This window comes from Thermobia domestica, chromosome 18, assembly GCF_964235325.1.
Source record: "Thermobia domestica chromosome 18, izTheDome1.hap1.1, whole genome shotgun sequence".
In the NCBI taxonomy this organism is placed as follows: Eukaryota; Metazoa; Arthropoda; class Insecta; order Zygentoma; family Lepismatidae; genus Thermobia; species Thermobia domestica.
Window position 1 is genome coordinate 145814737 of NC_137471.1, and position 11824 is coordinate 145826560.

An 11824-nucleotide genomic window follows, 5' to 3' on the forward strand; every position below is an offset into this window, starting at 1 on the left:
CATAAACACACACACGTGTTTATGTTACGTGATAACACTTAGTTTCTTAACACTCAATTTTATTAAATATACTTTCCTTTACCAAAATAATATGTTATTGAATAAAATCAATGACATGCCTCAACATGCCCCTCCTTTAAAATAAGAGAACTACGTTCTCGACTCAATTTCTTCCTTGAAATTGACCGAAAACTAATTACATATATTACATAAAATAATCATATATATTCAACCATCACCCTGTATATATCTTTTATATTCATTTTTATATTTGAAAGAAATCATCAAAACATTATTTATTTACAATCATTGTTTTCGTTTTTTTAAAAAAAAAATACTTTTCAAGAGTCCTCATCAGAGTATGAGCTCCTGCCATCTATGGAGTTTCATATATAACTACTTAAAGTAGTGTTGCATTTCCTGTGCTCGGAATTGCTCATATATATACTTTTCCGTTCTCGTTCTTGAAAACTTTCCACTGAAGTTAGTCGCAAAGTTCAACTCAGTGTTTATTGACTCTGCATAGTTTTCACTAATACCAGTGACCATATCACTGATGCTTTTCATAAAAATAATGCACTTCATTATACACTAGATTTGTTGTTGTAAACCACTAATACACTAATGAACAACGTCTCCTATCGCTGCATGATTTTATGAAACACAAAAATAAAATTTAAAAATATTCTTCACTTCACTTTTGGTAAGTTTGCTCTCTATAGAGTTAGCAACTCTGGATACACTTCCTTCCGCAAAATGTTAATTCAGCAAACGTTTGACACTGAACTTGGAAAAACTTCCACGTATCATCCTGTTTGCTGCGCCGCGTCGATGGATTAAGTTAGCTTTGAATACGTGCTCTGCATTGTTCGTGAAAATTTCGGCAAAATGTTCACAGGACCAAAATATCGCAAGGACGAATGTACAGTTTTTCGTGTTTCAAGTTTGTGACCAACTGTTGATCCGTTTTTTCCGCTTCAAAACCAGATAATTCGTGATTTGTGCTACATCCCTCTTTGGTTTTGGTGCAGTGCATACCCGCAATGTTTAAGTTACCTTGTGGTTCCTTTTTCTGCTCAAGATAGTGATCTACTTTGTGTTTTGTGCAAATAGTGTGCTTAGTGTGGTTTTTATTTATTTCTGCATAGATTGGAAATAATCCGCAGTTTTCTACATTACTAATATCGTCATATACTTTTTTATCCTCCACTCTTCCTTCCTGTCTTTTCTTTCCACTAAATCTACGTAATTTTATAATTAAATAAATGATAATTATAGACGTTGCTAGTACTAAGGTTATTAACGATGTTAAAGCAATAGCCATTACGATAAACTTCTTTTCCATAATACCTGTAAATATATAACTAAGTGTGAAATCGTGTTTTTAATTTCTTAAAAACTTATATAACTATACCGCGGTCTATGACTCTCTTCTGAACAATATGTTCATACTTCCAGCCTAGGCCTAATGTTAATGTTCATTAATCGTTCATTATTATCTCTAAAATACATCAATTATGCATTTTCTAAATAATGAATAGTGTTCTAAACACTATGTAACCTTTTCGGATACAAAAATACTATCCTTGTTACATCTTTATTCGTGTGACGCTGTTATTGCCATTTTTTTTTTTTTTAAAGTCGGAAAATCCTACATTTACGTGCATATTTCAGCTCTTAAATACACTTTATTACTAGTTTTAACGTTGTTTGTAGGTATAATTATCTTTATTGATGTTTAATCTATCTTATTTTAACATTCAAACACTCTCTATCCCTAGAATTCACTCATAAAGCATCAAAATCATTGTGAATACAAGTAACTAGTCTCCTGTGGGTGGGACTTGTTGCTACGGTGGCGGCCATCTTCTCGTAAACCACGCCCCTTAGCAACCGCTCTTCGCTTGCATGAGCGCACATTCTCCGCGCCAGGATGCAATCCTCCCGTAAGTAGTAATTAGAAAACTACATAACGGAGTACAGCTCCCTCATGAATATCAAAGATACTCATCACATAAATACAATAACTTATTGTAATACAAATAATCTATACCAATTGATTACTTGATAATAATGATGAATCAATAATTCCTCTCTCATTTTAAAAAAAAAACGTGAATTTAGAAAATGAATTTTGATAAAAATAATGTGTTCTCATACAACTTAATGATAATTACTGATATGATGCATTATGATTGTATTCTATTTGCGACTATTTCTCGTGTCTTATCTATGATTTTCCTACTTTTCTATTAAAACTATTTACTTCTTTTCAACGACTTTTTCGTACTTTTTCCGTACTTTTAACAACTTATTCTCGTAGATTTGTAAGCTTACTTGAACTAGTTTATAACACTAGTATCTACTTTATCTATGATTTGTCTATTTATCTAGTTTTACTAATAGACAACTTTTCTATTTTTCTTCTTTTCACTTCTGTTTTCTATAGCTTGAAGCTACTGATTTCACTAAGATTCCGATGTTAATTAACTTAGCTATTACTTATTTACATGCTTTTATCTATGCTTGTCTATGATAATCTATTATCTATGCTTATTTTCTATTGCTTCTTTCCTACCAAAAACAAAGAGTTTTGTCGTACTAGCTCTACGTAACCATTTTTATTATTATTATTTTCAACGATTCAATCGTTTTCACCGACTCAACTAGACCAATCCTAGTTTTATCTAGGATGACAACCAAAAGCTTTTCAACTCACAACTACCTCATGCGGTAGGTAAGTATGTCTACATATTACCAATTGTTTTGAATGTTAATTCGCTATTCCTTTTCAGGTTTTATTGCAACTTAGATTTTTTTTTTTCAAAAAAAACTTCATTCTTCTCCATATCCATAAATGTAAAAACTTTTTTTTTTTATAACCCAAGGCACATACAATATTGATTTACGTACTACAGTTTCTTTATTATTACTTTTTGATGATTATTATTATTATGATTATTATTATTATTATTATTATTATTATTATTATTATTATTATTATTATTATTCCTGATTTTGAATTTTATACTTCCGTATTGCTCTATGCAACCTACAATACAGTATTAATAACAATATTGTTGTCAAAATTAATGATATTATTACTCCAAAAATTACATACATAATATAGTCTGTTTTTAAATGTAGTTCTGGGATCGAGGTATCGACTTTCAATTTTAACAATTTTTCAGTTAAACCATTTAGCTCTTGCGTATGCAAGGTGAAATTTATTTGTCTCTCAGTCCAATTACCGATCAATTTAATGTGTTTATTTTGAATCTGAATTATCCGTTTAGATGGAATGACCAGCTCTCCAATTATTATGTTATCAAATTTATCATAGTTTATGAAATTTGATTTAGCTTTGGTTTGATCAAGTTTTGTTGATGTAACTTCTTGATGTACACCCACTTTTGTCATATACGCTTCTTCAATAGAAGAATACATCACACCAGCGTGTGTATATCTGAATATTACATTCCCCAAAAATTTTTCCGAATTTTGCTGGCATCCTCCTAGAGATTTATTTAAAATAATATTATTCAAACATCTCAACTCATGGTCCATAGTTATACTCTCGCAAAAATATAGAAAACTTTTAAACTCGCATTTACTTTTATCCAATGAGTGAAATTTACCTTCAGCCAAATAGACTGCTTCCGGTAATTGATAAAATATTCTTGTGTTATTTATTAAGTAGCCCATTGATGTAACGTCATACATTATTGAAATGCTATTATCATATATTATCGGAGTCTTTATTATTAAATCAACATTATTATCTTCGTAATGGTATTTTACTAGATATATGCTAGACATTTGGTAGAACATTCCAATGTCTGACCTATAAATAGTATTTTTCAAAACATCATGAAAATTAATTAACTTTTTAACGTCAGCATTAGATAATATATGATATGTTAACTCATTATTTAAAATGCTATTTACTATTTTATTTACTCTCTCCTGTACAAGATGAACAAACAAGTTTGCCATTATCCTGCGTTGGGATTGATGTAAATAACAGTATAGCTCCTGAATTTTATTTTTAAAATCGTGCAACACCTGTTGTACTTTTACTACTATCCCGTGGACTACTGTTATCTCATTATTAAATGATTCTTTAAGATTTTTAATTTCATTAGTTAATACATTCTCATGTTTACTTAACTTATCAATAGACTGAGACAATTGTTTATTATGAATTAAATTATACGTCGATAAACCAATGGACGACAATCCCAGTAACCACGAAAATATAAATCTTTTATTTCTGTGATTATTATTACATCTTGTTACACCATTTTCATATACAAAATGGCAAGGTAATAAATTCACTATATTCTGTCTAAACTCTCTCGTTTTTACTGCATAATCATTTAAAATCTCATATGCGTCAGTACATTTGTCGTGTACTGGCACTGATTCTTGAAAATTTAAATGCATCTTAACGGTCGTAAACACCATGTTTGTCGCATGAACAGCATAAGCATTCTGTGTCAATGCTAGTCCAATATCTGATAACGTTATTTGTTGATGTTCCTCTTCAGCTACCCCAATACTAATCAATAGTAGTAGACAAACGACACTCTTGAACATGATGATAACTGTAACAATTAAAACTTAGAATTACTATTCTGAATTTTACTTATTTATTTTACTTATTTTTATATCTCTTATCATTTTATTTTTTTTTTCACAGTTATGTTTTCATTTATTTATTTTACTTTGTATGTGTACCTTGGATTATTTTACCAGTTTAAATATATTTACTAGATGTTTCTCTAATTAAAAAAAAATTCTCTAATTTCCTAGTCACTTTATGGTCTGTAAACAATATACTTTTGCCAGTTAAGGGATTTTTTGATGGAAATCAACATTTACTTTGATTTCGGGTTCACGGACTTTTGTTGATAAACAGCGGTCCACCTCGCTGTTTCACTGACAAAAACATCTTGTTTGCAGATACCTAACAAAACAATATTAAACATTTACCAAAAACTTATTCGCGTTTTCGTAGTTGCAAAAAAAAATGTTTTTTTTTTTTTCCCATCGTGATGTAGTCCTTTTGAAAAACTTTTTAGTTTTTCCCACGCGTTGTTCTTTCTTTTTTTTTTTATTAGACATCACTGTCTAAATCCGATTCTTCTTCTGGTCTATCCGAATCTTCGTTATTTGCACTTACAAATGGTTTCAAACGTCTTATGTCAACAGAATCTATCTTCTCTTGTCCTTTCTTAGTCTCGTATCTCACTTTATATGAGTTGTTATTCAACTTTTGCACTATTACTCCTCGAATGTTATATCGCTTTCCAAAACAAGCTGGAATGCCTGCTCTTGGCATTTCACGAATCCACACTTTCTGTCCCACGTCGAAGTTTGGTTGAGAGAATTTCTTCTCAATTTGTTTCTTTTGGGATTTGAACCGCTTCTGCAAATTCTGGTACGCAACCTTCCTTGCTTCCTTCACATTTCGTATCCGCTCTTCGTTTTCTACATACTCACAAGGTATGTCCAGATCCTGTTCCAAGAACGTTCTGGGTTCACGCCCTGTAAGCAAATAGTAAGGTGAGTGTTTTGTCCCGTCATGAATCTGTGTATTCATGGTAAACACAATTGAAAGTAAGATCTCGTCCCAGTTTGTAAACTCACGGTCAATATAGTGCTTCATTATTTGTTGAATTGACCCGATGGCTCTCTCCGATGTTCCAATCTGGTAATGGGCATCTGTATTGGCGAAATTTAACCGCATACCAAACCTTTCAGCCATCTCTTCCATCACTCGGCTCCTGTGTGTGCTATGCCGGTCCATCGCAAGAATTTCAGGAATCCCATGTTTTGTAATTAATTCTTCAAAAATTGCTTCTGCTATAATTTCAGAAGTTATAGCAGGAACTGCTCTTGCAATTACGTATCTAGTAGCGCTGTCAACAAATACAATAACATATTTATTCCTGTGATTCTTCGATCTTTTAAAAGGCCCAATTTCATCCATAGTTACATGCTGGAATGGCATGTAACTTGGGTATGTTTGCGGATGCAGTGGTGTCCTACCTGCTTTTCGTTTCTGGATTTGGCAACTGATGCACTGGCTGACCTTTTCTTGAAAAAATTTTTTCATGTTTGGGAAATAGATGGATTTCAATGCTCGATTATAACACTTGGTGTAGGAATAATGTCCTCCTCCGTATATCGAACAATGCAAGTTTTTGAAAACTTGTTCCCGCAAAGAAAAAGGAATGCATAATAGGAATTTCTTCCCATTAGCCATCTTCTGCGTCCTGAAAAGTTTTCCATCCTTAATTTCATACCAGCGCGCCTGTTTTTCCGCTTTTTCATCTGCTTCTTCCGGATGTTCTATTGCCTTCATTATTGAACCGAAGAAAGGGTCTTTCCGTTGTAACTCAGCCACATTCACATCTTCGTCGAACGTGATGTTGACTTCCAGGTCTTCCGTCTTGACTGGTAATGCATCTAGATCGATGTCTTCATCAGTTGGTTGGATGTTCGTGTTCCTAGATAATACATCGCTAGGATTTTTCTCTCCTGGACAATGTACTGGCGTGTACTGATACTGCGCCATTTCTAGACTATACCGCAACAGTTTCGGCGACAATTTTGGCGTTGTTTGAAGATATTTTATACACCTACAATCAGTATATAACTCAAATTCCTTATTGTATAAATAATAGTTAAATGCTTTGAAAGCACTAACCACGGCCAAAATTTCCAGTTCCACTATATGTCTTCGTGTTTCGTTTGATCTCAATACTCGGCTATAATACGCTATAGGTGTCCACTCTCCATTCAACTGTTTCTGCATTAATACAGCTCCTATTGATTTTGTAGATGCATCCGTATACACTCTAGTTTCCAACTCTTCACGGAAAGGTGCCAATAAAGGTGCACTCATCAATGATTCTTTTAGTTTTTCAAAACTAAGTTGGTGCTCTTCCGTCCACACAAATTTATGGTTTTTTCTTAATAATTGTTGAAAATTAGATGTCATTTCCGCGTAGTTTTTACAAAATTTCCTCACATAATTAGTCAAACCAAGAAATGATTTCAACTCTTTCGCGCTTTTAGGTGGCTTACAAGCTTTTATTGCTTGAATAACTTTAGGACTGATTTCGTAACCAGCTTCGCTCACAATGTGACCTAAAGCCATTACCTTCTCTTCCATGAAATGACACTTCTCTACAGATAACTTTAACCCATATTTCCTTAACCTTTGAAAGACTGAGTGCAACACAGATACCATTTTCTCCTGATTATTTAAATATATAAATATATCATCCATGTAAAATGACACCGCCTCCGGATGAACGTTAGCTAATGTCATTGCCATGATCTTTGTATATATAGCGGGAGATTGCACGTATCCCATTGGTAATTTCGAGTACTGATACGCTCCTACGCCAGGAATATTGAATGCAGTATACTTCCTAGAATCCTTAGAAATTGTTACCGTATGATAGGCACTCTTAACGTCCAATACACTAAAGTATTTGTGACCACCCATACTTGTAAGAATTTGATGGATAGGTGGCAATGCCACGGAATGGAACCGAACATGCCGATTCAGCATTCTACAGTCCAAACAGGCCCTAATCGATCCGTTTGGCTTCCTTACGAACAACATAGGTGAGTTATACGAGCTATCACTTTCCTCGATGATGTTTTGTTCGAGTAAAATATTTATCTGTTCTTTAACTTTATCTTTTAAGGCTATCGGTATAGGATACTGTTGACGTCGAAACGGAACTTCCGTTTCCAACTCTATCTTATGCTCTACCCCCTTGACTCTTCCTAATTCGTTTTCTCGCCACGCAAAAACATCTGCGTAATCATAGCACAATTTCTCTAATTTCTGTCTGATTTCTGGTTTTGTATTCTTGCCAAATTTTAATCGTGATTTATCATAATTTTTTCTCGCCTCTAACACCTCTTCAATCTCATCTTCTGATAGACCTTCTTTTCGTAATTCCGATTCATTCATGCATGCTTCTGCATCTCCAATTTTTAAATTTTTTGTCAACATGATCACCTTATTTGACGGATTGATAACTTCTAAACACTTATTTTCATTCGACAAAATTACTCTAGGTACAAATATATTATATTGAGACTCTAATTGCTTATCTGGCTCTAATAGAAATTCATTGTTCTCCCAAGAATTAACTAGGTTAACCTCGACAGTTGTCCTAGTTCTTGGTAACAATTTTACCCTATGACCAAGAACCCATTTTGGCTTTAAACTTGATTTAATACTAATTGCAACATTATCAGAAACTGTTCTGGTTTCCTGATCGTTTCGACACTGTTTAACTGGTTTCCCAAATCTTTGAACAATAATTTTACTAGCTCCATAATCAATTCTACAATTTTGTGTTTGCAAAAAGTCATTCCCAATCAACATTTGATATGGGAAATCCTTTATTATTCTAAAAGCCTGATGAAACGTTTGATTTAAAATTTTGAACTTAATTATGGCTAACTTGTTAATTACCAGCGTGTTCTGCGTAATTCCTTTGATCTTAGTTTGTTGTGGGATTATTTTTGCACTCGGTGGCACTAATTTCTCGTTTATAATTGAAATTTGCGACCCACTATCGAGTAACGCTTTGATTTGTCTACCATCAATTTCTAGTGGTAAATATACCATGTTATTGTCTAAATTCACTGAGGCAATTATTTCTCTAATTCGGACATTTCGATTGCCTGTAAATGCGCCTCTCCCATTTACAGATGTGTTCCGTTTAAATTACTTGAGCATGGTGTTTGATAATAAGTAGTACCGTTTACTTGTGCCGGCACAACTTGCACAAATCTCTGCTGATTCGGGTTTTCGAAATTGTAAGACTGGTGACAACACGAATTCTGACAATTCCCTTGCCAGTTTCCTTGCTGACCACGTCCTCTATTGTTTCTCCAAAAATTTCCTCGATTACCACGCTTATTGTAATAACGGTTATTACCTCTATTGTTGTTTTGATTCCTATCACTATTACTGTGCCAATTCTTATTTCTATTTCCATTACCACGGTAATTATTGCGATAACCACCTCTATTCTTCTTATTATTCCTATAATACTGATTTTTCCCTTGCTTTCTTGCGTTATTCTCTTGTTTCTCGTCGTCTTGTGTTTTTGCCGACAATGCTAATTGTAATTTATCTATTTTCTTTTCTAATTCCGCAATTTGCGTAATACTCGGAGGTTCCTGTTTAATCTTACTTTCTTCTTTATGTTTTCTTACGACTACATGATCTGAATCAGATCCGCTCTCCTCATCTTCTACCTGCTCTCTAATTTTCTTTACAAGATCTTTAATTGTAACTTTGCCGGATTCCTTTTTCACACGTTTTGCTATTTTACACTTATTCTTTTCTATCTTCTGCAAATCCTCCACGAATTTGTCTAAGCTAGAGTATTCACGCGTTCCTACCTTTTCCATATAATAAGGATGTAGACCTCCAACAATAATACCTATCTTCTTGATATCATTCATTTTTGAATCTAGTCGTTCACAAAGAACGAGCATGTCATAAACATAATTAATTACAGCTTCGTCTTCATGCTGTAACCTCTCCTTAATTCTATCTTCAATGTCTATAGTTACATTAGATTTCGTAAACTCGTCTACTATTTCAGACTGCAATTGTTTATACTGTATTTCTGCCATGTTTCTCCGTTTAAGGAACAACTTGATCCATTGCCTCCCTACGCCTTTGAAAATATTGGGCAGCAACTCCTTACGTTTGTTTTCGGCGATGCCTGCCATTTGACAAGCATCGTCGAATTCATCGAAAAACGACACGATGTCATTGTCATTTTTGAGATCGAATTTAGGCAATTTATTAATATCTGCGTAAAACGTAATGTTAGACGCCATGCTAAAATTCTTATTTTCACTATTTACTAACTTCGGATCTAAAGTTATAATTGAAGGAAATTCTTCCGATACAGATTTCGTCACCGGACTACTTGGAAAATTAAATACCGGTTCTTTACTCAAAACAATTTTAGGACTCGCGACTTTATCGGAACTACAAGCAGTATTTTGTCTTTCTGGTGTCCTCACACCAAATAAATTCACATCAATATTTATTCCCTTACTCGCTTTCTGTGCTCTAGTCAACACAGTTCTTTCATTCATTTAACTTAATACTTATTTCAACTTTAATGTACGAAGTGAGGGTGGGTGGTGAGGGTTAACGTATTACTTATACTACTTGAGTCAATTGCTTTTAGTTATTCGAGATCCGAACCATATCTCGTCTTTGAGTGGTGAACGATTATAATACAAACTCTTAACATACTAAATAACTTAAATATAAACCTAACTTAACCATAACCTAATAAAATATATTCTTAAATCTAAAATTATTCCGTTTCGGGATTCGAGTCATAGCTATTTTCACTGTTCGGGGATCGAACCAAAATATCTCCACCGTAAAACTGCCCTAGGATCGCTACAAAAACCAGCCTCTCGACCATAACAATGGTGAGAGTTACTCCTAGTACTTTCCGGGAATCGAACCGCTACAAAAATTCACTGGAATCGCTAAAAAAACCAGCATCTCCGCCATGACAACCTTCCACCGTCGTGCCTTTATAGCATGGGGATGAAATGTAAAATGACGGTCGAAGATCGCTGCTACTCACCATCTAGAATGAGTAGGTACAGGACGATGGAAGAAACCACATTAATTAACTTTGAACTAAAACTTTGTATTTTCATTAAGCTTGTGTATGCACGTAATTGATCGTTGACTGAATATAATCGCAAGATCACATATCTTTAAGCAGCTAGGAAGTTAACCACGATGAACTCAAACATAGCTGAGATACACGTACCTTTATACAGCTGATGACTGGAACTATGATGATCTGCTGAATATTAGATCTCCTGATCTAATACTGGACTTCGAATCACAGAGAGGTGACTACTGTGACATGAGCAACTAAGTTACTACTTGACGTATGATGATATCTTAGACTCAACTCTAAGACAAATGCTCGAAGACTAATCCTCCTGAGACTGCTTCTCAAGACTAATGCTTCCAGACTGATGTTCTGAGACTCATCTTCTGAGACTGATCCCAATCTCTAAAAACTATAATGTTTTATACGAAAATTCCAGACATCTTGGAATTCGTTCTCGTCGACTTTCTGTATATCTCAGCTATTGGTAAAACGTTGGTTTCACCCGAATTACATCGTGATCAAATTCTCAGACTTACAAATTTCTGCAAACTCAACGATTATATCACAGTTAATGTGTGTCAATGTTACAATGTGACAATCTGATGACAATTCAAAACATTACAAATACAAATTACAATATCTTACAAATTGACGAACAAGCGTCTAGCCGTAGAACATTCATTACATACACACAACATTAATGTCAACACATAAACACACACACGTGTTTATGTTACGTGATAACACTTAGTTTCTTAACACTCAATTTTATTAAATATACTTTCCTTTACCAAAATAATATGTTATTGAATAAAATCAATGACATGCCTCAACAATATATATATATATATATATATATATATATATATATATATATATATATATATATATATAACTTCCAACTATGTTATACTAAGTATAAGAAATCTTATAGAACGGCTATCTCCGTCCGTCTGTCCATCTGTCAACAGGTATCAAGCAAACACGGTAACAGCTATCGACAAGAGGTTTTCGAGAATTAATTCAGCATCCCAAGAATGGGTTCCATCTTCTTCAACAACCTCTTACTTAAACCGGGGATGATAGAAATCGACCACTTCCGGTTTCAACATTAT